This window comes from Diadema antillarum, unplaced genomic scaffold (assembly GCF_040938485.1).
Source record: "Diadema antillarum isolate AM-2024a unplaced genomic scaffold, OU_Dant_1.0 seq00001942_RagTag, whole genome shotgun sequence".
In the NCBI taxonomy this organism is placed as follows: Eukaryota; Metazoa; Echinodermata; class Echinoidea; order Diadematoida; family Diadematidae; genus Diadema; species Diadema antillarum.
The window spans coordinates 111,569-135,611 of NW_027272602.1; the positions used below are offsets into that span (position 1 = coordinate 111,569).

Here is a 24,043-nt window from a genome sequence, read left to right on the forward strand (position 1 = left end):
AAAAACTTAGTTCAGCACTTTCACTTGATCTTTGACCTTTTGACCTTAGAGGCAAAAACAAAAGAAAAAAAAACTTTCCAGAGAATCTCTATTAGGTTAAACATGCATACACCTAGTGTAAACAAAAAATAATAATCCTGCTGGCATTGCATAAACATGAGGGAAATAGTAAAATTTTGAAGTGTTGCCCTTGACCTTTGGCCCCTGACCTTTGACCCCATGAACCCTAAATTCTCTAGATAATCACTGCCAGTCAGTACATGTATATACTATCTTCCATGCAGAGACCTTGAACAATTTCGAAGGTACAGAGAAAAAAGGTACAGTTTCAATATTTTTGCTTGACCTTTTGACCTTTGAACTTTGACCTAATGACCCAAACTTTCAACAGAGAATCTTAATTGGTTAATACATGTATACACTAAGTTTCAAGAAAATATCTTCAGGCATTGGAAAGATATGACGGAAATAGTGAAATTCTATGTATTTGACCTTGACCTTTTGACCTTTGACTTTGAGCATATGCACCCAAAAGCTGATAGGCACAACTTCACCCCCTAATACACATACATGCCAAGTTTCATTAGGATACCTCAAAAGGTTTTGATAGTTACCTTGTCCACAAAATTCTTACGGACGGACGGAAGGACGGACGGACGGACAACCCGAAAACATAATGCCTCCGGCACCACTTCGTGGCGGAGGCAAAAAAACCCCAAAGGTTCCTTTATGTATAAGGGGAATATCCCCATTTAATTTACCGTTTCCTTGCTCAGTTCCCTCAGATCAGTTGTTTGTTTTTGTTTTTTTCCCAAATATTCCATCAAATATGCGTATACGAGATATCTCAATTTCTGTGATATTAATGTGACAAACAAAAGACATGGCGAGGGAACATGCAAGCTATGCTGAGTCGAGGGAAAGGCGCATTTCAATGTCTTTTGTTAAAGATTTCAGTACTTTAGCAATGATTCACAGATGAGGTCATCTGAGGAATATTGGTTTGGAAGAATTTTTCTTCTTTTTTTTGTGGGAGTTCCCAAGTAATATGAAGAAAAATGAAAGAACAAAATCGTTAAAAATATATGGAATGTTTCTAGATATACATTTCACCGAAAAAGTGATGTTGAGGGCATCATAAATCAACATGCATTTGGATTTCAGGCCTCTTTAAACATGTGGGACTGTTTGAAGTCAATAAAACATGCAAAAAATGCATCAAATTGCACCATTTACAACATCAAAATGCAAAACGGCCTCACCGTGGGAGGGGGGACACCCGCTCCCACCTCCCCCCCTCGCTCGCTTTCCTCCCTCGCATACTAACCGCTACCCCTAAGATCAAATCCCCGCCACGCCGTTGCCCGTACTCGCACTCCTATGGAATGCCTTTAGGGAACCAAAACAAAATTCATTTCACTCCAGCCAAGATTCATTTCACTTTTAACAAATACATTTCACTCACCAACATTTATTTTACTTTTTTACAAAAATGAAGAGTGAAATGAATTTTTATTTAAAAGTGAAATGTATTTTTGTGAAAAGTGAAATGAATTTTTATTTTAAAGTGAAATGTATTTTTATGAAAAGTGAAAGGAATTTTTATTCAAAAGTGAAATGTATTTTTGTGAAAAGTGAAATGAATTTTTATTTAAAAGTGAAATGTATTTATGTAAAAAGAAAAATAAATGTTGGTGAGTGAAATGCATTTGTTAAAAGTGAAATGAATATTGGCTGGAGTGAAATGAATTTTGTATTGTTTCCCTAATGGCGTTCCATATTCCTGCATCATTGTACATGCACATAAATATGTAGCACATTGTTAGTATCATACATAAATATTAAAACAAAAGTTGTTTACAAAGTAAATTTGTCTCTACTGGCCTCACAATGTGTAAAAAAAGTATAATAATAATGAATAATACAGAAGGGGAACAATTAATAAGCGTAGCTTGTTTTTGTCTGCAGCACCTTTGCATAGGAAAAATAGAATATAATAGAATATAATATATTCAATTTTTCTATTATTCTAATAATCATATATTATATGATAGAAGAATGGGAAAAAGGAATGGAGAAGTTTGTTTGCTTTTACGTAGTAGGTTTACACAAAGTTATATCACCTGAATCACTGATCAGCAAGGCATGACAAAATATTTTGTCAGCCATGTGGAGATGAGTAGCTTTGTATGCCAGGTCATGTTCGGTTTCATGGGGTCCATGTCAAGAAAGTCTTATACGAGAGATTTTTCGCTCATAAAGACACGCTTTTGAGATACCTCAAGTAAGGGTTTTTACTTCTCTACATAGCTACGTATGAGCGACTTTGGCCATTCTGAGATTTATATAGAGACATTAATCATGTGATGACTTCATGAAACGGACCTATGGTAACGTAAAAGATTTTATAAAGGGTGGCGATATTTCCACGAAGGAATTTCATGTACAGTACACTCACAAAGACATATCAATAAAGTCTCTTTAATCTAGAGAGCTACGTTATTTTATAGCTTCTCAACAGAGTACATGTGGACTTCGAGGAAGAGAGTTACAAAATAGATGCGGTTTGTCTGATAGATTTTACAGCCGTCACCGTTTTAGGATCATGCAAATGAAATTTGTCAGATTGTTCTGTAGGAAAAGAGCATAATCACTATTTCTTGTTCAACTGAAATAATGAGGAAAAAAAAGAAAGAAAAGGATACTGATCGTTATGTAAGCGATACATAACGAGTGAGTTTCTCATTTATCTTGAGTGTTATCAATATAAAGTAATACAAAATAATACAGGTTATGCAGGAATATAGTAGAATAAAACACAAAAGACAGGGAAATCCCTTACTTAATGCAATTAATAGGTAGTACGGCTGTTAGCGTATCACCAGCTAACAGCAGGAACACTAATCAGATAATCAATTATCAAACTGAATCATTATCCCCCAAGTGATGCTAACTTTTCAGCCATGGAAAAGAAAGCCCTATTTCCTCGGCTAAGGCGTGGTTGTATGGTCTATAGAAATCGTACAATTTGTTCAAGGCATCTTCTGAGATGTTCGGGTGAGGTCGCCCTTTCCCTGGTTGCATACATCGGAAATCTGGCCTTTCCGTCACGTTGGCGCAGAAGAAACCGCGTTCTGCGTCCTGGATAAATGTGAGCGCCTGTAAAATGTTGGCAAACCCAAGAAGCGCTCAATATCTCGCATGATAGGAAACGGATCCTCTGCAAAAGAATTCCCGTCAATGAAATGAAACTGTTTGCGCTGATAGACACTTTGATTGAGCACAGACCGGATTGTCCCAATGTATTTACCCAGCCTAATAATATTTTTTTCACTTTCAAGTTGGTGGGTATCTGGGTTGAAAACTGTCCTCTCAAACGTATTCCGGAATATCTCGCTGTGGAACATGTGTTCAAATGGCCCACTGGCATTCGTTGGTGCCCCTGAACGTGCGAGAATGTGTATGTAGTCCGAGACTGCTCGTTGCACAGGTTCTCGAAGAATGACGAGGAACTTGGCGTCATTGGGCAGTAGTGGTTTCAGGGCGAAGAAAATCTGCCTGTGGTCAGTCAGGAACCGGGTACTCTCCGTCATGGGGAGTTGAAAACTGACCAGAGAGAGGCATCTTACTCACCCATTTACTGACGGACACATTGTTGACAACATCGGCGGGGAAATTCAGTTCGTAAGATATGGAGACCCCTGATGGAGGTCTAGAAATCGGCTGAGAGTTCCCGTGCCGCATTTCTTGTGGCCCACTATCATAGCACCCGGGATCCTACGTTTGCATTGCCTCGCAGCCCAGAGCGCTTCCGGCAGCGGTCGCTTGAAGGAAGGTTTGTATATGTAGCACTGATTAATGTCGGCTGCTCTTGATGGAGTGTTGTTCCTCCTTCCAGTACTATTTGCGCTGGACCTACAATCCAGCGGAATACCTCGGGTCATGCTGTGTTCTCGCAGGCGTTGAGAACTCGAAGTGGACTTCTTCAGGCCATGCTCATCACGCTCTCTCGTGACGAGAAGGGTCCTCAACGGCACTGTATCAATGAAGCTTTTTGATGTGCGCAAGTATGAGTAAGTAAAAAGGGTGAAGACAGCCACACACAAGATGACGATGATACGAAACTGACATCTTCCCATTCTGGAAAAGGTTGACATGCTCCAGCTACCTAAAAGACACACGTCACAGTGTAAAAACGGAAATACGCTACCACGTTGAGTGTCAAAAAATATGTCTACTAATCTACTCGATCAGCATGAGTTTGATAAGTCATTGAAGTATCAGGTATGATAACGCGCCTCGTTGGGAAGTGTTTTTCGCTCGGAGCTATAAGCGTTTCCGAAGGCTCACGTTAATAACGTTTCAAAACATAATGATAACGTGTTTCACCCCATTCCTCCTGCAATTCTCCGAGAGCTTCTATGCCCCTATAGCTGGCCATACGCTGTATGCTATCCTTTTTGACTGTCGATAAAGAACACAACACAGAAGTTGGTAATCCGGCCGCCTGTGCGAAAGCAGAGAAGCAGCGGCCAGCTTCCTTTATTCACTTTCCGCAGTCAATATCGATCGGGCATGAGTGCGTAGTGCCACAATATGACCGGTTTACCCCCCCCCCCCCCCCCCCCCCCCCACACACACTTTTCTTTCATTAGCATTGAGGATGACGCTCACATTGTAGTTTTTTTTAGAACTCAATAGAGTGGGATTATTACAAGGAGCGGGATAGGTTACCAGTCTCGTCCAGCAAGACAACAACACATAGCCCAGGGTTTTGGCATACTTCATACAGATGTGCTAACTGTGTAGGATGCAAAGTCTTTTGTGTTTGTGTATGCAAGTGAGTATAAGAGTGTTCAGAGTTGAGAGAGGGAATGTGAGAGTGGGCAGATGCAGAGCTTCTCCCTGAAGGATGTGAGGCCAAGGAACTGCAACAAGCTTCTCTGTATGGGTGTGCATTGACCTAATGTAGAAGGATATTCATCGTATTGATAATTAATGCATGCACCTGTGCATCTCAAAAGCGTCACAAAGACATTTTCAACATGCGTCATTGCTTTGATCCCATGATCGTCACCGCCAGCTGCAAGCCGGGAGATTTAACAAGACGGAATTTCGAGAAATCTAGAATATAGTATGCGCAGAGGAAAATAACTCACAAAAATCAAGTAAAATGAATGTGCAGTTGCGGTGTATGTTAGGAAATCATGCCTCAAACAATTTCGCTTGGGAGAAGCAGGCAGTTTTTTCTTTTTTAACAGAAAGCTACCATTTTACCAGAATGATTGTCATTTGTGATATCAATATTTCACTTTTCCGCAGCTTATTCCAGCTCCAGCAAAAAGGGATGGTAATGGTCGAGAACAGGTATATCTCGCCATTTGGCAAGGTCTTACGCGTGTTCGAAAATGTGCGGATCAGCAATTATCCATCTTTTGACACAAAGTTTGTCATGTTCTCAGGTTTTGCTGCTCCTCATCATCTGTATTTATTTAAAGATATTTCCATTTGAAAAAAAAGGCACATCAGCGAAACAAGACTGAAATGAGGGAAATGATTCATTTGTTAGTGACGATATATACATGATCACACAATCGTTATTGTCAAGACACCTGAATGTACTCATTAAGATGCACATAATCAGGAGGCGGTGGTGATGATGGGATCAAAGAAAGACCTCCGTTCATAGTCCATGTGTAGTAGGTCCATGGTGTGTGTTACAGGGAATTTGAAGGCACTGAGGCTGAGGCACACGCTCGAACTTGCAGAGCATTGCAGGCAGTGTGATTTTTGGCGGCACAGGAGAAGTAGTTTTTGTATATCCAATATCAAAGTGGAAGAAAGCTTTGATTGCTGATATTATTTGAGTAAATATCCCTTTTGGAAGATTGAAAGAGTTGTAATCCTTTGAAATTAGAAACACAATTATTTCACATATAACCGGAGGGCCAAACCCCAAAAAGTCGCTTACTTAACGAGTGAGTTGCACTCTCTCTACAAACTAAGTAGACCATGCTTATTTTCAAGTTTTTATTGTAACAAACAATATTTCACTGGTCTACCTCAAAAAATTTGTTGCGAAAGCCTCCAAATCCAAGATGGCGTCCAAGATGGCCGCCATATTTACTGAATTTGTTATTTGAAAGATAGAATTTGATTGAAACATCAGATTTCAACAAATTTGATGTCATGTGAAAGAGAATAAAATTTTCTACAAGTTGATACCATTTTTGTGGGTTATTGTGATAAGTAGATTGAGATTTTAAGGAAAAAACACTCATTTTTTTATATTTTTCTGAAAAAAGGAAAAGCATGAAAATGCTTGATTCAGCATAAATCAAAGAAAGATTGAAGGATTATCTTGAAACGTTTCAAGAATTTTATTTGACATATAATTAATATTTGAAGAAAATTAGGGGTCAGTACCGTTTTCGGTTCAGGAGTTATAATGTCTCAAACTTGAAAACTCACTATGTAAAAATGGCCACTTTAGTTGTGACAAGACCTTGTTGGTCGTAAAAAAAGCCTGCGCGCACCAAGACTACTACACGCACCACTGCCACTGGCGCTTGTAGCAGTGCCGGTGGTGCGTGTGGTAGTCTTGGTAAACGCAGACTTTTTCTTTAAAAAACAAGGGTTTGTGCCTTCAAACTAACTTTTCATACCAAGTGGTAGCTCAGGTGACGCTGATTGCTATTATTTCAAAGTAGATTGTTCTGAAGCAGATGAGATGAAGCAAAAAATATCTTTCAAATAGAGGTAGAAGCTTGAAACAACTTTGCTATAGAAAGTTTAAAACAAAATTTGGATCAATCACTCAAAAAATTCAAGATTGCAGGCCATCAAAGCTGACATAGTGTATTGCGCCAAAGTAAATGTATCATTTCGATTTTGATACAATTTTGTCTGTTTTGTTGTCTATTTATATGGTTTTTATATATTCTGAACATTTTAATGCCATTTCAAACCATCTTAGGTTTTTATGGAGACATTTTTGAGAATGCACTATGAATATTTCTCTAAAAAGTTTTAAAAAATAAAATTAAAAATGTTTATGAAAACCATACAGAAATTAACATCTTTCCCATATAATCAATATTGGAGAAAATCAGAGGTCAGTATTGTATTTGGTTCAGGAGTTATAAAGTCTCAAACTTGAAATCCCATTTTACATAATATGTTATTTACACGCATCTGTTCCCAAAGACGTCACAGAGGGTCAAATCCAAGATCGTGCTTACTTTTCGAGTTCCACTCTCTCTATAAACAAGACCATACATAATATTAAGCATACTAAGCAATGTTCCGTAAGTACACCTCAGTAGATTTGTTGCAAAGTACAGATGCGGTCCAAAAGGGCCGCCATTTTATTGAAATTAACATTTCAAACATAAAATTTGATAGAGACATTGGATTGCAACAAATTTGATGTCATAATGAAGGAGAGTAAAACTTTCTAAAAGTTGATACCACTTTAGCTGTGTATTGTTATAAATTGGGGGGAGGTGTTTGCTTCTCTTTTTTTTTGGGGGGGGTCCATATTTTTATATTGTTTTGAAAAAAAGGAAGAAATGTAAAAATGCATGATTTAGTATTTATCAAAGAAGAACTGAAGAATTATTTTGAAACCTGCGATTGAGATTGAGATTTACTGAGATTGAGACATAATTCATATTTCTGGAATTACAGGCATTATCATACACTGTTGACAAGTTAACATCTAAAACTTGAAAAAATTATATTTATGCGTGATAAATTTTGCTTACAATGTGTTTACATGGTCACATGTAATACTGTAATGGTCTAGTGACTTGCAAGTACCTGCAAACTAACTTTTCATGCCAAGTGGTAGGTGACGCTGGTCGCTATTACTGTAGCATTTCATCATACAAGCGTGTAGTAGATTGTTCTGAGGCAGATAAGATTGAACAGAAAGTATTTTCCAAAAAGAGATAGGAGCTTAAAATTTGGCACAAATTTTGCCAATGTGTAATATTTAGCGATAAAATTAGTATCCACACAAAATTCAAGATGGCGGTAATTAATCGAGGTTGTCGTTCAAGGCATTATTTACCATTGTGCACGTAAAACAAAAACCCAGCTTTACTTAATTCCTCAAACTAGTTCTAAACTGTGAGTTAGGGATTAATGTACAAACTTAAATCAGTATAATTAATGCTAAATATTGTTAGATATACTAAATAAATCTGATAAGAATGTTTTTTATGTCAACAGTTATCATAGTTATGGTTTCTTGAAAAGAAATGGTGATATCTCCGTATGTTTTAGGCTTTATTATAATTTTTTTACATGGTAGAATGTTTTGTAATACAACTAACCTGCACATAAATCGAACGTGATATCTCTCCCAATGGTAAACAATACCTTTAGTGTGTTGCGTCAAAGTTAAATCTCAACTTATAACTTATAATTTGATATGTTTTTTAAATCTTCTTATATTGCTGTCTATTACATGTTTCTATACATCCTGACGATATTATACTAGTGTAAACCATATTGAGGGTCTTTTTTTTGGGGGGGGGGGGGGTGGGGGGGGGGTGGAGCTCATTCCAGTGTTTGGGTAAGGCCCAATCTTTGATAAAAAAGAAATGCTTCTGTATCAAAGATATGCATTTTTACTTGTATGTTACTCTGCTGTTGTAGAAACGTGAATGATGATGGTTTATGTGTAATAATGTCTGATCCGTAGATGTCCTTGAAAGCCCTTCTGATCCGAACCCCCCCCCCCAAAAAAAAAAACCAACAACAACAACAACAACATGGCGGCAATTTCTCAACTTTGCTCTTAAATGTGTTGTGCGAAATTACTTTTCAGTATATTGTTCGAATAAAATTGTCCAAATTGATTATTCTTGCTGTATATTCGCATTTACAGATAAGCATGCTGAAACTGTATTTTCCGTTATCAGATTTTTCTTACATTGTTTTTAGGCTGATTTCATGTGGGTTATAGTGTCACAATTGATTTGAACTTAAGCCATTGGTAGATGCTTTCCTATATTAGATATCAGGATCACTCGAGAGTGAAAATGTTCATTTTCATTCATTTTAGAGTGACCTCGGGGATCACTCAAAGAGTGACGAGTGATCCCTAAGGCAGGGCTCGACACTAACGGTGGTCCGGTGGCCCGGGGCCACAAAAAACGCACGTCGGGCCACCAAAATGTCAGAAATGAAGAATTTGGTGGCCTGATCGGGCAACCAAAAAAGGTCAGATATTTGCCTTTGGGCCACCAAATATAAAAGTTAGTGTGGAGCTCTGCATAAGGTCACTCTAGAATGAGTGAAAATGAACATTTTCACTCAAAAGTCACTCCAATTTTACTCTAAATTCACCGTTTTCTGTTATTCACTCCTCACATCAAAAGTAAAAACTTCCACTCGATTTGTTTTTTCTTTTTCGGAGAGTAGAATATCACTGGTTTAACAAAAGTGTCCATAAAAACTTAAGACGGTTTAAGATAGCACAACAGACAAATTTGTATAAAAAAACGAAATAATACATTCAATTTGGCGCAACACACTATGTCACCTTTGATAGCTGTCATCTTGATTTTGTTTTTTTGAGCGGTTGATCTAAATTCTGTCTTAAACTATCTATAACAAGATTGGTGCCAAGTTTCAAGCTACTACCTCTATTTGAAATTTTTTGTTGCTTCATCTCATCTGCTTCAGAACAATCTACTTTGAAATAATAGCGATCAGTACCACCTGAGCTACCACTTGATATGAAAAGTTAGTTTGCAGGCACAAACCCTTGTTTGTCAAAGAAAAAGTCTGCATTTGTCAAGACTACTACACGCACCACCGGCACTGCTACAAGCGCCAGTGGCAGTGGTGCGTGTAGTAGTCTTGGCGCGCGCAGACTTTTTTACGAACAACAAGGTGTTGGTCACAACTGAAGTGGCCATTTTTACATAGTGAGTTTTCAAGTTTGAGACATTATAACTCCTGAACCAAAAACGGTACTGACCCCTAATTTTCTCCAAATATTAATTATATATCAAACAAAATTCTTAAAACGTTTCAAGATAATCCTTCAATCTTTCTCTGATTTATGCTGAATCAAGCATTTTCATGATTTTCCTTTTTTCAGAAAAATATCAAAAAATGAGTGTTTTTTCCTTAAAATCTCAATCCAATTATCATAATAACCCACAAAAATGGTATCAACTTGTAGAAAATTTTATTCTCTTTCATATGACATCACATTTGTTGAAATCTGATGTTTCTATCGAATTCTATCATTTAAATAACAAATTCAGTAAATATGGCGGCCATTTTGGACGCCATCTTGGATTTGGATGCTTTCGCAACAAATTTTTTGAGGTAGACCAGTGGAATGTTATTTGTTACAATAAAAACTTGAAAATAAGCATGGTCTACTTAGTTTGTAGAGAGAGTGCAACTCGACCTCTGTTTTTAGCTTTTGGCCCCCCGGTTAATAATGAATATTAAGTCTCCGTATTGATATGATGTTGGTAACGTAAGGAGACATTTGTTGTACAGTGCACTCCCGTTATAACGAAATGCTCGGGACCGGCAGTTTTCTTTCGTTATAACGAAATTTCGTTATAACCGAACAAATGCCATATATAACAAAAACACGGAAACCACGTATATATATATATCATATTCTGTTTGCTAAATACTCATCATACACTGCACAGCTATGTGAAATGTGATTGGACAACTGTATTACAATAACAAACGCAAGTTCCCCTCAGAAACTGTGCGTGACACAAGGAGCGAACACACAGTGGTGTGAAGCGTTTACCCGTGCAGAGACACAATAAATGCTTGTTCCGCTACGTATTTTCGGAAGCAATTCGCATTTATAACGGAGCACATTTCTTTGTTTTTCTTTGTCTGTGGCGCTCGGAAAAGACTTCGTTATAACGGAAATTTCGCTATAACCGTGTTCGTTATAAGCGAATTTTGTACCATAGACTTTAATGGTGATAATTTTGGGACCACATTTACTTCGTTACAACTAAATTTCGTTATAACCGTGTTCGTTGTAACGGGAGTGCACTGTAGTCTGAGAATGAGGCTATGCTATGCAGATATCGACAGCGAAAGCTCAAATCTTTCCACTGAAGTAATTTTTCAACTTATTGTGATCGTAATACTCACATGGAACATGAATTTTGGTCCTGAATGCAGACACAATATACTGTAGTGTACTCGTACTTGAGTCTATAAGATGACGGTGTATACGGGAACCCAGTTTTACCAGGTTTCCGTAAGGAATGGGTTAAATTGACCCATAAAGACCTGAACCCAGTGACGTAAATGTTCAAATGCATAGGTGACTTATTGGCGCCACTAAGAAGATCAACAGGATGACGAACTGTGTCTTCCATAAGCACCCATCTGGCTACATGAGTGTGTGGAGGCGACAACCTGTTTCCATGGGTAGGTTAAACAAACCTCAAAACACAGCACCACTGTCAGGTAGGAGCGGAGTACAAACATGTATGTCATGTACACAACATAATTATGAAAGAGGACTCTCAAACAGCAAAAACCTTGGATGGAATCTGGACTCACTGTTTCGATTCTGAGAACGGTTTTACGTCCGATCCTGAACGCTTCATCAGCTCGCCTGATTGGGTAGAGGGAAAACGTCGTTGCCGATCAGCGTTTGTTTGCTTGTTTGATTTAGTTCCATCTGAGAAGATGACTTGATATCTCATGATTATTAGGTTGCAATAGTTGGTTTTCCATGGGGTCTAGTTGGATGTTAGTCGGGAACACCATTATGTTCACCGGGTTAAGCACCCTGTTCTTTACGATGAATGGATGATGTTGGATCTTTTACGTCCTTGAGTTGTGATTCTCTCACACACGGGACCTCCATTTTGCTTCCTATCCAAAAGACAGAGTGTTTTGCCCCTTACAAGAGAAGATGATATGATTACACAGAACATTTCTCACTGGGATTCGGGAATTGAATACCGGGTCCTTTGGATCATGAGGCAGACGCGCTTCCGACTATGCTAAATCACCGCCCTTACCGACGTTATTGCTCGGAGTCGGTCGTCGAGGCATTGTCCGTACTAGGCCTATAGACCTCTCCGAATGAGACGAGCTGATGAAACGTCCATGATTGGACGAGAAACCGTTCTCGAAATTAAAGCTGCAGCAGCAGGTCCAGATGCAACGATGTCTACTTTGTACCGTGCTATTTATAGATAAATTGTTCAATTTCATATTAACATTTCACAACTTTCTGTAACGACGCTAAAGATGATTTTCCATCTTTACGTAAGGTAGTAAATATGTAATGTTTGGTATATAAAGATAATTAATTATAGAATCTCCAGACGTCGCTGATCAGTGTTTTAGTAGTGACCATCATGACAAAAGAAATCATGGGTACACATAGGCTTACTCGGGTGGGATTCGAACCTACGGCCTCCTGATCAAGGACGGGTGCCTTATCCAGCGGCGGATCCAGGTGGGAGCTCACCGGGCGCGACCCTTTAATTTTTATTGAAACAAAAGCAATAAAAAAGGGGGGCTTGCGCCTGTTGTAAAGGTGCCCCCCTGTCAACGCATGTTATTGAATTCTTGGATCCGCCCCTGATATCCAATAGCCCACCGAGCCCCCCCCCCTACTCCTTGTAGTTGCAGCAGGTACTATGTATGTGGAATCCTAGTTTCATATTCGTCTTTTGTCCATCATTTTCCAACAAAGTCTACTCAACTTAGTCTTTTGTCAGACATTTTCATAATTTGCAATTCAAATTCGTCCGTCACACTCGCTGCACACAACAGCAAAAGCAATTTTTATCTTTCAGCGATCATTTTCGTCAAATTTTCCTGCAATTATTCATCTCATATATTTTCTGTTGTGATGTTTGGTTATTTCATTTTTCCTGCTACCGTTCACTTTCCCACATTTAGAAGTAACATACACACACGTTTACCCCATCCCCACACACCTACTAAGATGCAATAACGTAAAATCAGTAAAATAAAAGAGCTCAAATCCAAATTTCCTGATTTTATGTTATTGCATCTTATGTACGAAGCAAAGTATATTCAACATGGAAAGCAGCAAAAATATAATATCTTTTTTTTGTACTTTACATCAAAGAGGGCTTCAACTCTATACATGTAAAATTGTCATTGATCATTTTTTCATTGCATTTCATTTATTGTTTCTGCATGGTACAATAAATCAATGAATCACACTCAAAAACATAGACATTGATTCATCATTAATCATGGCTGACTTTCACATGAAATGCAAGGAACTCATCTTGAGGGAACACACCGATATGATAAAAGGACAAATAAAATCAAAACTCTTTACTGTTTGGTAGGACACACTGTAGGCCTACACGTATTATTTGCCCGGAATAGTCGTGGATCACTGATTTCGTTTGTGTGACCGTACACGTTTGCTTCTGTGTGTACTCTGATTAGGGTGTGTTTGTTTATGTGCATGTAATCATGTGTGTGTGTGTGTGTGTGTGTGTGTGTGTGTGAATGTTACCCCTAAATGTGGAAAAAGTGAACTGTAGAGTTACAGGAAAATTGATTTAACCAAGAAATCACAACAGAAAAGATTGTGAGCTGAATTCAAAGGAAAATTGACGAAACTGATCGCTTAAAGGGATGGTACAGTATTGGTGGAGATAAGAATTGGGCTTTTAACTTTTTTTTTTTTGCGAGATACCAAGAAAACACTTAGGATATAGTACAGAGCATACCATTTTAAGAGGAATTCAAAGTTTATTTGATGAAAATTGGGTTTGGAATGACTGAAACATCCAGAAACAAAGTAAAAGAAAGCAATCGTAATAAAGTGTGGGTTCCACACTTTATTAGAATTGCTCTTTTTTGGATATCTCGGCCATTTCAAAACCAATTTTCATCAAATAAATGTTGAATTCCTCATAGAATTACATGCTCTTTCATATTTTATAAGAGGTTTCTCATTATCTCACAAAAAAATTTAGAAACCTGATGTTAGGTCTCAACCAAAACCGTACGATCCCTTTAAAGCACTGAAAAGACAGAATTGCATTTGCTGTTATGTGTGCAGTGAGTGCGATGGACGAATTTGGAAGTGTCAATGACAAGAATGTGTGACAATAATGACTAAATTAATTGAATAGACTTTGTTCGAAAATGATCGACAAAATACGAATGTGAAAATAAGATCCCATGGCATATTCCAGTCCTCGGAATGAAATTGAACTACAAATTTGTTGAATTGAATGATAAATGTTTAAAAATGTCAGGCAAACCCCAAGTTATATTTGGAAATTGATATATACAACGTTATTTACAATTCATATGCATTTGGAACATGCAATAAACACAGGGGGTCGCTTGGCGTTATGACGAGTTGTGCCGGAATAAAAAAAAAGATACGTTTTTCACTACAGTACTCTCCTCGTAATCGGGTATCGCTTAAACGGGTACTCCGCTTAATTGGGTAGTAATGTCAAAAACAGTTCCAATGCACATTAAAATTACCTGATAATCGGGTTGCTTCTCCGCATAAACTGGTAAACGATTTTCCTCTTATCTAATTTCTACCCACATTTTATCGCAGATATAACACTTCAGAAATCATGAATGTCGGGTTTTACACGCCTAATCGCATTCTCTGCTTAATTTGCAGAAAAGACCGATCATTTGGGGAGTGATTAAACATGAAAACACAAGTACCAGTACCGACTTGCCACACGTAAACGAACATTACACATGTATATAGCTGGCACTCACAGCTGCATAGACAGACAGTAGTTGAACACACAGTTTGCGCTCCTCCCTTGCTCCGCAACAACATTCAAAATACGAGAAGTTTGCAACGAAAATCAGGCCATGCACCAGCTCCATAATTCTGCTTTCCCCCAGTCACTTCTCGAAAAGCAACCCGACGTTCTGCATGACTAGTGCACGCAAAGAGACGTGTTCATTTCGGAGAGCGCCTGCGTGTTAGCGAAGAGTCTATAGTCAAACGACAAAGTTTTCTGAAGACATAGTTATCCTTAAAAAGAGTGTAAATTATTGCTCGTGACTGAGCAAGTGTAAAGTGTGTATTATGTGCCGTGCAAGCACGCGTGTTATCGTAAGCATGTCAGTGTAGGTGTTTAGTGTAGGTGTTTAGTGCAGTGTACAATGCATGTACATACACATTGTGTGTGTCCATTGTGAATGAGACGTGTTCTTCTGCTAATCGGGTACTCCGCTTAATCGGGTATGAAACGCTCTTCCCGAGCCTACCCGATTATGAGGAGAGTACTATATTTGCACAGGAATGGGGAAAACGAAGGAGCGGAATTTTAACTTATGGCCATGGGTATTACCTTGATATTTGATTTGATTTAATTTTATATGATTTATTGGTTCCTGCATCATTGTTGTACATGCACATAATTATGTAACACATTGTTCATACATAAATATTATGACTAAAGTTGTTTACAAAGTAAATTTGTCTCCACTGGCCTTACAATGTGTAAAAAAAAACCCTATATAATAATAATGAGTAATACAGAAGGGGAACAATTAATAAGCGTAGCTTGTTTTTGTCTGCAGCTCCTTTTTATACGAAAAATAGAATATATAAAAAAATATATGATAGAAGAATGGGAAAAAGGAATGGAGAAGTTTGTTTGCTTTTACTTAGTAGGTTTACACAAAGTTATATCACCTGGATCACTGATCAGCAAGGCATGACAAAATATTTCGTCAGCCATGTGGAGATGAGTAGCTTTGAATGCCAGGTCATGTTCGGTTTCATGGGGTCCATGTCATGAAAGTCTTACGAGAGATTTTTCGCTCATAAAGACACGCTTTTGAGAGACCGTCCTCAAGTAAGAGCTTTTACTTCTCTACATAGCTACGTATGAGCGACTTTGGCCATTCTGAGATTTATATAGAGACATTAATCATGTGATGACTTCATGAAACGGACCTATGGTAACGTAAAAGATTTTATAAAGGGTGGCGATATTTCCACGAAGGAATTTCATGTACAGTACACTCACAAAGACATATCAATAAAGTCTCTTTAATCTAGAGAGCTACGTTATTTTTATAGCTTCCTCAACAGAGTACATGTGGACTTCGAGGAAGAGAGTTACAAAATAGATCCGGTTTGTCTGATAGATTTTACAGCCGTCACCGTTTTAGGATCATGCGAATGAAATTTGTCAGATTGTTCTGTAGGAAAAGAGCATAATCACTATTTCTTGTTCAACTGAAATAATGAGGGAAAAAAAGAAAGAAAATGGATACTGATCGTTATGTAAGCGATACATAACGAGTGAGTTTCGCGAAAAAAAGCCAATAACCTCATTTATCTTGAGTGTTATCAATATAAAGTAAGACAAAATAATACAGGTTATGCAGCAATATAGAAGAATAAAACACAAAGACAGGGAAATCCCTTACTTCATGCAATTAATAGGTAGTACGCTGTTAGCGTATCACCAGCTAACAGCAGGAACACTAATCAGATAATCAATTATCAAACTGAATCATTATCCCCCAAGTGATGCTAACTTTTCAGCCATGGAAAAGAAAGCCCTATTTCCTCGGCTAAGGCGTGGTTGTATGGTCTATAGAAATCGTACAATTTGTTCAAGGCATCTTCTGAGATGTTCGGGTGAGGTCGCCCTTTTCCTGGTTGCATACATCGGAAATCTGGCCTTTCCGTCACGTTGGCGCAGAAGAAACCGCGTTCTGCGTCCTGGATAAAATGTGAGCGCCTGTAAAATGTTGGCAAACCCAAGAAGCGCTCAATATCTCGCATGATAGGAAACGGATCCTCTGCAAAAGAATTCCCGTCAATGAAATGAAACTGTTTGCGCTGATAGACACTTTGATTGAGCACAGACCGGATTGTCCCAATGTATTTACCCAGCCTAATAATATTTTTTTCACTTTCAAGTTGGTGGGTATCTGGGTTGAAAACTGTCCTCTCAAACGTATTCCGGAATATCTCGCCGTGGAACATGTGTTCAAATGGCCCACTGGCATTCGTTGGTGCCCCTGAACGTGCGAGAATGTGTATGTAGTCCGAGACTGCTCGTTGCACAGGTTCTCGAAGAATGACGAGGAACTTGGCGTCATTGGGCAGTAGTGGTTTCAGGGCGAAGAAAATCTGCCTGTGGTCAGTCAGGAACCGGGGACTCCCCGTCATGGGAAGTTGAAACTGATTAGAGAGAGGCATCTTACTCACCCATTCACTGACGGACACATTGTTGACAACATCGGCGGGGAAATTCAGTTCGTGAGATATGGAGACCCCTGGATGGAGGTCTAGAAATCGGCTGAGAGTTCCCGTGCCGCATTTCTTGTGGCCCACTACCATAGCACCCGGGATCCTACGTTTGCATTGCCTCGCAGCCCAGAGCGCTTCCGGCAGCGGTCGCTTGAAGGAAGGTTTGTATATGTAGCACTGATTAATGTCGGCTGCTCTTGATGGAGTGTTGTTCCTCCTTCCAGTACTATTTGCGCTGGACCTACAATCCAGCGGAATACCTCGGGTCATGCTGTGTTCTCGCTGGCGTTGAGAACTCGAAGTGGACTTGTTCAGGCCATGCTCATCACGCTCTCTCGTGACGAGAAGGGTCCTCAACGGCACTGTATCAAGGAAGCTTTTTGATGTGCGCAAGTATGAATAAGTAAAAAGGGTGAAGACAGCCACACACAAGATGACGATGATAGGAAACTGACATCTTCCCATTCTGGAAAAGGGTGACATGCTCCAGCTACCTAAAAGACACACGTCACAGTGTAAAAACGGAAGTGCGCCATCCCACTGAGTGTTCCAAAATGTCTACTTATCTACTCCATCAGTATGAGTTTGATAAGATAAGTGAAGTAACAGATATCATAACGCGCCTCTCTGGGATCGAAGTGTTTTTTCGCGCGGAGCTATAAGCATTTCCGAAGGCTCAAGATAATAACGCCTCAAAGCATAACGTTTATTTACCCTCCTGCAATTCTCTAAGAGCTTTGATGCCCCAATAGCTGGCCATACGCTGTATGCTATTCTTTTTGACTGTCGATACTAAAAGAAGACAGAAGTTGGTAACACGGTCGCCTGTGCGAAAGCAGTGAAGCAGCTAGCTTACTTTATTTACCCCCCCCCCCCTCCCACTTCTTTCATTAGCATAGAGGATGACGCTCACATTTAAGTCTTTGTTTAGAACTCAATAGAGTGGGATTATTACAAAGAACGGGATAGGTTACCAGTCTCGTCCAGCAAGACAACAACACATAGCCCAGGGTTTTGGCATACTTCCTACAAAATCTTGCGTGTTTGTGTATTCAAGTGAGTGTGAGAGTGTCCAGATTTGAGAGAGGGAATGTGAGTGTGGGTAGATGCAGGGCTTCTCCCTGAAGGATGTGAGGCCGAGGAACTGCAATAAGCTCCTCAGTATGTGTATGCATTGACCTAATGTAGAAGGATATTCATCGTATTGTTTATTAATGCATGCACCTGTGCATCTCAAAAGCGCCACAAAGACATTTTCAACATGCTTCATTGCTTTGATCCCATGATCGTCACCGCCAGCAAGCCGGGAGATTTAACAAGGCGGAATTTCGCGAAATCTAAAATATAATATGCGCAGAGGAAAATAACTCACAAAAAAACAAGTAAAATGAATGTGTAGTTGTGGTGTATGTTTGGAAATCATGCCTCAAATAATTTCGCTTGGGAGAAGCAGGCAGTTTTTTTTTAGAGAAAGCTAACATTTTGCCAGAATGATTGTCATTTGTGATATCAATATTTCACTTTTCCGCAGCTTATTCCGGCTCGAGCAAAAGGGATGGTAATGGTAGAGAACAGGTATATCTCGCCATTTTTAGGCAAGGTCTTATGCGTGTGCGAAAATGTGCGAATCAGCAATTATCCATCTTTTGACACAAGGTTGTCACGTTCTCAGGTTTTGCTGCTCCTCATCATCTGTATCTATTTAAAGATATTTCCATTTGAAAAAAGGCACATCAGCGAAACAAGACTGAAATGAGGGAAATGATTCTTTTGTTAGTGACGATACATGATCACACAATCGTTATTGTCAAGACACCTGAATGTACTCATTAAGATACACATAATCAGGAGGCGGTGGTGATGATGGGATCAAAGAAAGACCTCCGTTCATAGTCCATGTGTAGTAGGTCCATGGTGTGTGTTACAGGGAATTTGAAGGCACTGAGGCTGAGGCGCACGCTCAAACTTGCAGAGCATTGCAGGCAGTGTGATTTTTGGCGGCACAGACCGGGATAAGCCTCGAAGCACAAGCCACGAGAAGCCCAATTGTTTTTCCCCAGTTTGACGCACCCCTTCAAGAATTTTAAGTTGTCATATTATTTGTATTTTGTTATGTAGTTTTTGTATATCCAATATCAAAGTAATTGGTAATTGGTTGATTAATAATAAATTGGTAATAAATGTAAGTAAAGCTCAGTTTATGGTATTTGGAAAGAGAAAATTTGATTTGAATGCTGTTTTGTATTTTAATGGTCAAACAATTTCTCGTTTGTCTTGTGTAAAGTTTTTAGGAGTGTGTATAGATGACAAGCTCTCATGGCATGAACACATTGGTGTCGTGTGCAATCGTATTGCCAAAGGTATTGGTATTTTTTATCATCTGAGGCATTTCCCCAAGTATACTCTGATTATGTCATACCATACTTTATTCATTTCCCATATCAATTATTGCAATGTGGCCTGGTGCAATGGAAATGATTTTTGTATGAAAAAAATGTTTGTATTACAGAAAAAAGGTATTCGAATAATTTCCAATGTATCTTTTAATGCTCACACTTCACCTCTAATTTTTAATTTGAAGCTTTTAAATGTATATGATATTAATACCCAGTAGATATAATCATGCAATTTTTATGTATATGTGTTCAAAATGTTTATTGCCCTCCAATATTTCTTCTAATTTTTTTATTGAATAGTAATGTTTATGATTATAATATATAATGATATGATGTTGGTAACGTAAGGAGAAATTTGTTATAGTCTGAGAATGGGGCTATGCTATGCAGATATCGATAGCGAAAGCTCAAATCTTTCTACTGAAGTATCTTTTCAACTTATCGTGATCGTAATACTCACATGGAACATGAATTTTGGTTCTGAATGCAGACACTCTACACTGTAGTGTACTCGTACTTGAGTCTATGAGATGACGGTGTACGGGAACCCAGTTTTACCAGGTTTCCGTAAGGAATGGGTTAAATTGACCCGTGAAGACCTGAACCCAGTGACGTAAATGTTCAAATGCATAGGTGACTTATTGGCGTCACTAAGAAGATCAACAGAATGACGAACTGTGTCTCCCATAAGCACCCATCTGGCTACATGAGTGTGTGGAGGCGACAACCTGTTTCCATGGGTAGGTTAAACAAACCTCAAAACACAGCACCACTGTCAGGTAGGAGCGGAGTACAAAAATGTATGTCATGACTGTACACAACATAATTATGAAAGAGAACTCTCAAACAGCAAGAACCTTGGATGGAATCTGGACTCACTGTTTCGATTCCGAGAACGGTTTTACGTCCGATCCTGAACGCTTCATCAGCTCGCCTGATTGGGTAGAGGGAAAACGTCGTTGCCGATCAGCGTTTGTTTGCTTGTTTGATTTAGTTCCATCTGAGAAGATGACTTGATATCTCATGATTATTAGGTTGCAATAGCTGGTTTTCCATGGGGTCTAGTTGGATGCTAGGCGGGAACACCGCTATGTTCACCGGGTAAGCACCCTGCTCTTTACGATGAATGGATGATGTTGGATCTTTTACGTCCGTGAGTTGTGATTCTCTCACACACGGGACCTCCATTTTACTTCCTATCCAAACGACAGAGTGCTTTGCCCCTTACAAGAAGGGATGGTATGATTACACAGAACATTTCTCACTGGGATTCGGGAATTGAATACCGGGTCCTTTGGATCATGAGGCAGACGCGCTTCCGACTATGCTAAATCACCGCCCTTGCCGACGTTATTGCTCGGAGCCGGTCGTCGAGGCATTATCCGTACTACAGACCTCTCCAAATGAGATGAGCTGATAAAACGTCCATGATTGGACGAGAAACCGTTCTCGAAATTAAAGCAGCAGGTCCAGATGCGACGATGTCTACTTTATACACTGCAAAAAGTCCGGTGTTAAATATGAAACACCGAGCTGGTGTTAAATTTCCGGTGCTCATTCATGGTGTTAGATTAACACCTCCGGTGTCATTTCAAAATTTAAAATTGTTTTTTTAATAATTTCTTAGTTACTGCACTTCTTGTTAATTTTGAACTTCAACAAGACGATAAAGAATTTTCCGATAAAGTACTTGATTTTTGAAAAAAAATCACAGTAACACCAGTTGGTGTGGTCCCCTATTGAAGCTGGATGCCGGTGTTTTACCATTGAAATTAACACCACCAATATCAAATCAACACCATGAGGTGTCATTATTGAATCAATAGCGCAGTGTCAACAATATCACCAGCCACACTGTCAAATTAACACCACGAAGTGCCAGGTGAACACTTTTTAACACCGTCACAATACATTTTCTACACCTGTGGGTGTGGTCCTCTATTGAAGTTAGATCGGTGTTAGATTTAACACCCATGGTGTTAAATCTAACAACGATGTTTTTAAAGTGTACTTGCTATTTATAGATAAATTGTTCAATTTCATAGTAACATTTCACAACTTTCTGTAACGACGCTAAAGATGATTTTCCATCTTTACGTTTGGTAGTAAATATGTAATGTTTGGTATAGGCCTATGAAGATAATCAATTATAGAATTCGCTAGAAGTCGCTGATCAGTGTTTTAGTAGTGACCATCATGACAAAAGAAATCATGGGTACACATAGGCTTACTCGGGCGGGATTCGAACCTACGGCCTCCTGATCAAGGACGGGTGCCTTATCCAGTGGCGGATCCAGGCGGGAGCTCACCGGGCGCGACCCTTTGATTTTTATCAAAACAAAAGAAATAAAAGGGGGAGGGGGGGGGGGGGCTTGCGCCTGTTGTAAAGGTGCCCCCTTTTATTGAATTCCTGGATCCGCCCCTGATATCCATTAGCCCACCGAGTCCCCCCCCCCCCCCCCCCCCCCCCCCCCAGCCAGGGCTGGTCTACTCCTTGTAGTTGCAGCAGGTACTATGTATGTGGAATCCTAGTTTCATATTCGTCTCTTGTCCATCATTCTCCAACAAAGTCTACTCAACTTAGTCTTTTGTCAGACATTTTCATCATTTGCAATTCAAATTCGTCCGTCACACTCGCTGCACACAACAGCAAAAGCAATTTTTATCTTTCAGCGATCATTTTCGTCAAATTTTCCTGCAATTATTCATCTCATATATTTTCTGTTGTGATGTTTGGTTATTTCATTTTTCCTGCAACCGTTCACTTTCCCACATTTAGAAGTAACATACACACACGTTTACCCCATCCCCACACACCTACTAAGATGCAATAACGTAAAATCAGTAAAATAAAAGAGCTCAAATCCAAATTTCCTGATTTTATGTTATTGCATCTTATGTATGAAGCAAAGTACATTCAACATGGAAAACAGCAAAAATATAATATCTTTTTTTTTGTACTTTACATCAAAGAGGGCTTCAACTCTATAAATGTAAAATTGTCATTGATCATTTTTTCATTGCATTTCATTTATTGTTTCTGCATGGTACAATAAATCAATGAATCACACTCAAAAACATAGACATTGATTCATCATTAATCATGGCTGACTTTCACATGAAATGCAAGGAACTCATCTTGAGGGAACACACCGATATGATAAAAGGACAAATAAAATCAAAACTCTTTACTGTTTGGTAGGACACACTGTAGGCCTACACGTATTATTTGCCCGGAATAGTCGTGGATCACTGATTTCGTTTGTGTGACCGTACACGTTTGCTTCTGTGTGTACTCTGATTAGGGTGTGTTTGTTTATGTGCATGTAATCATGTGTGTGTGTGTGTGTGTGTGTGTGTGTGTGTGTGTGAATGTTACCCCTAAATGTGGAAAAAGTGAACTGTAGAGTTACAGGAAAAATGATTTAACCAAGAAATCACAACAGAAAAGATTGTGAGATGAATTCAAAGGAAAATTGACGAAACTGATCGCTTAAAGGGATGGTACAGTATTGGTGGAGATAAGAATTGGGCTTTTAACTTTTTTTTTTTTGCGAGATACCGAGAAAACACTTAGGATATAGTACAGAGCATACCATTTTAAGAGGAATTCAAAGTTTATTTGATGAAAATTGGGTTTGGAATGACTGAAACATCCAGAAACAAAGTAAAACAAAGCAATCGTAATAAAGTGTGGGTTCCACACTTTATTAGAATTGCTCTTTTTTGGATATCTCGGCCATTTCAAAACCAATTTTCATCAAATAAACGTTGAATTCCTCATAGAATTACATGCTCTTTCATATTTTATAAGAGGTTTCTCATTATCTCACAAAAAAAAAATTTAGAAACCTGATGTTAGGTCTCAACCAAAACCGTACGATCCCTTTAAAGCCCCCGTTCCACTATGCCGTTCTCGCTACGATTTGACAATTTTCTCAGGTCGGGAAGGATCGGGTAAAACCTGAGCCGATCTGGACGCAGTACGATGTTAGAACGCTCTAAGTACGCTGCAGTTACGACTACCAAGTGCTTGCTACGCTCTTACTACGATGATCGGGAATGAGACATTACGATATCTGCCGCTGCCGGTACGCTTTAGAACGATGTAGCTACGCTGTCAGTGCGATGTTGCCGATGATATCCGATCGATGCACGCTGTATCTACGCTCTGAACGATCTATACGATCTTATCACGCTGTTACCCCGTTCAGAGAGCTGAAAAGTGCCCGATGTGCCCCGATGTACCCCGATTCGACTGTCGGTCTGCAGTCAGTCAACTTATTAGCATGCAGAACCGAAGAAATATACTGTGGACCTCGAAGAGGCTCCTCAACTCACGGTTCTTTTGCAGCAATGGATTGTATAAACA

At 39.1% G+C, this 24,043-nt stretch overlaps 1 protein-coding gene across 1 annotated transcript in view; it reads right to left on the reverse strand.

Moving 5' to 3' along the window:
- LOC139713292 (uncharacterized) overlaps positions 1 to 24,043 on the reverse strand; it is a 79,721-nt gene that overhangs the window by 15,381 nt on the left and 40,297 nt on the right. The window lies entirely within an intron of this gene.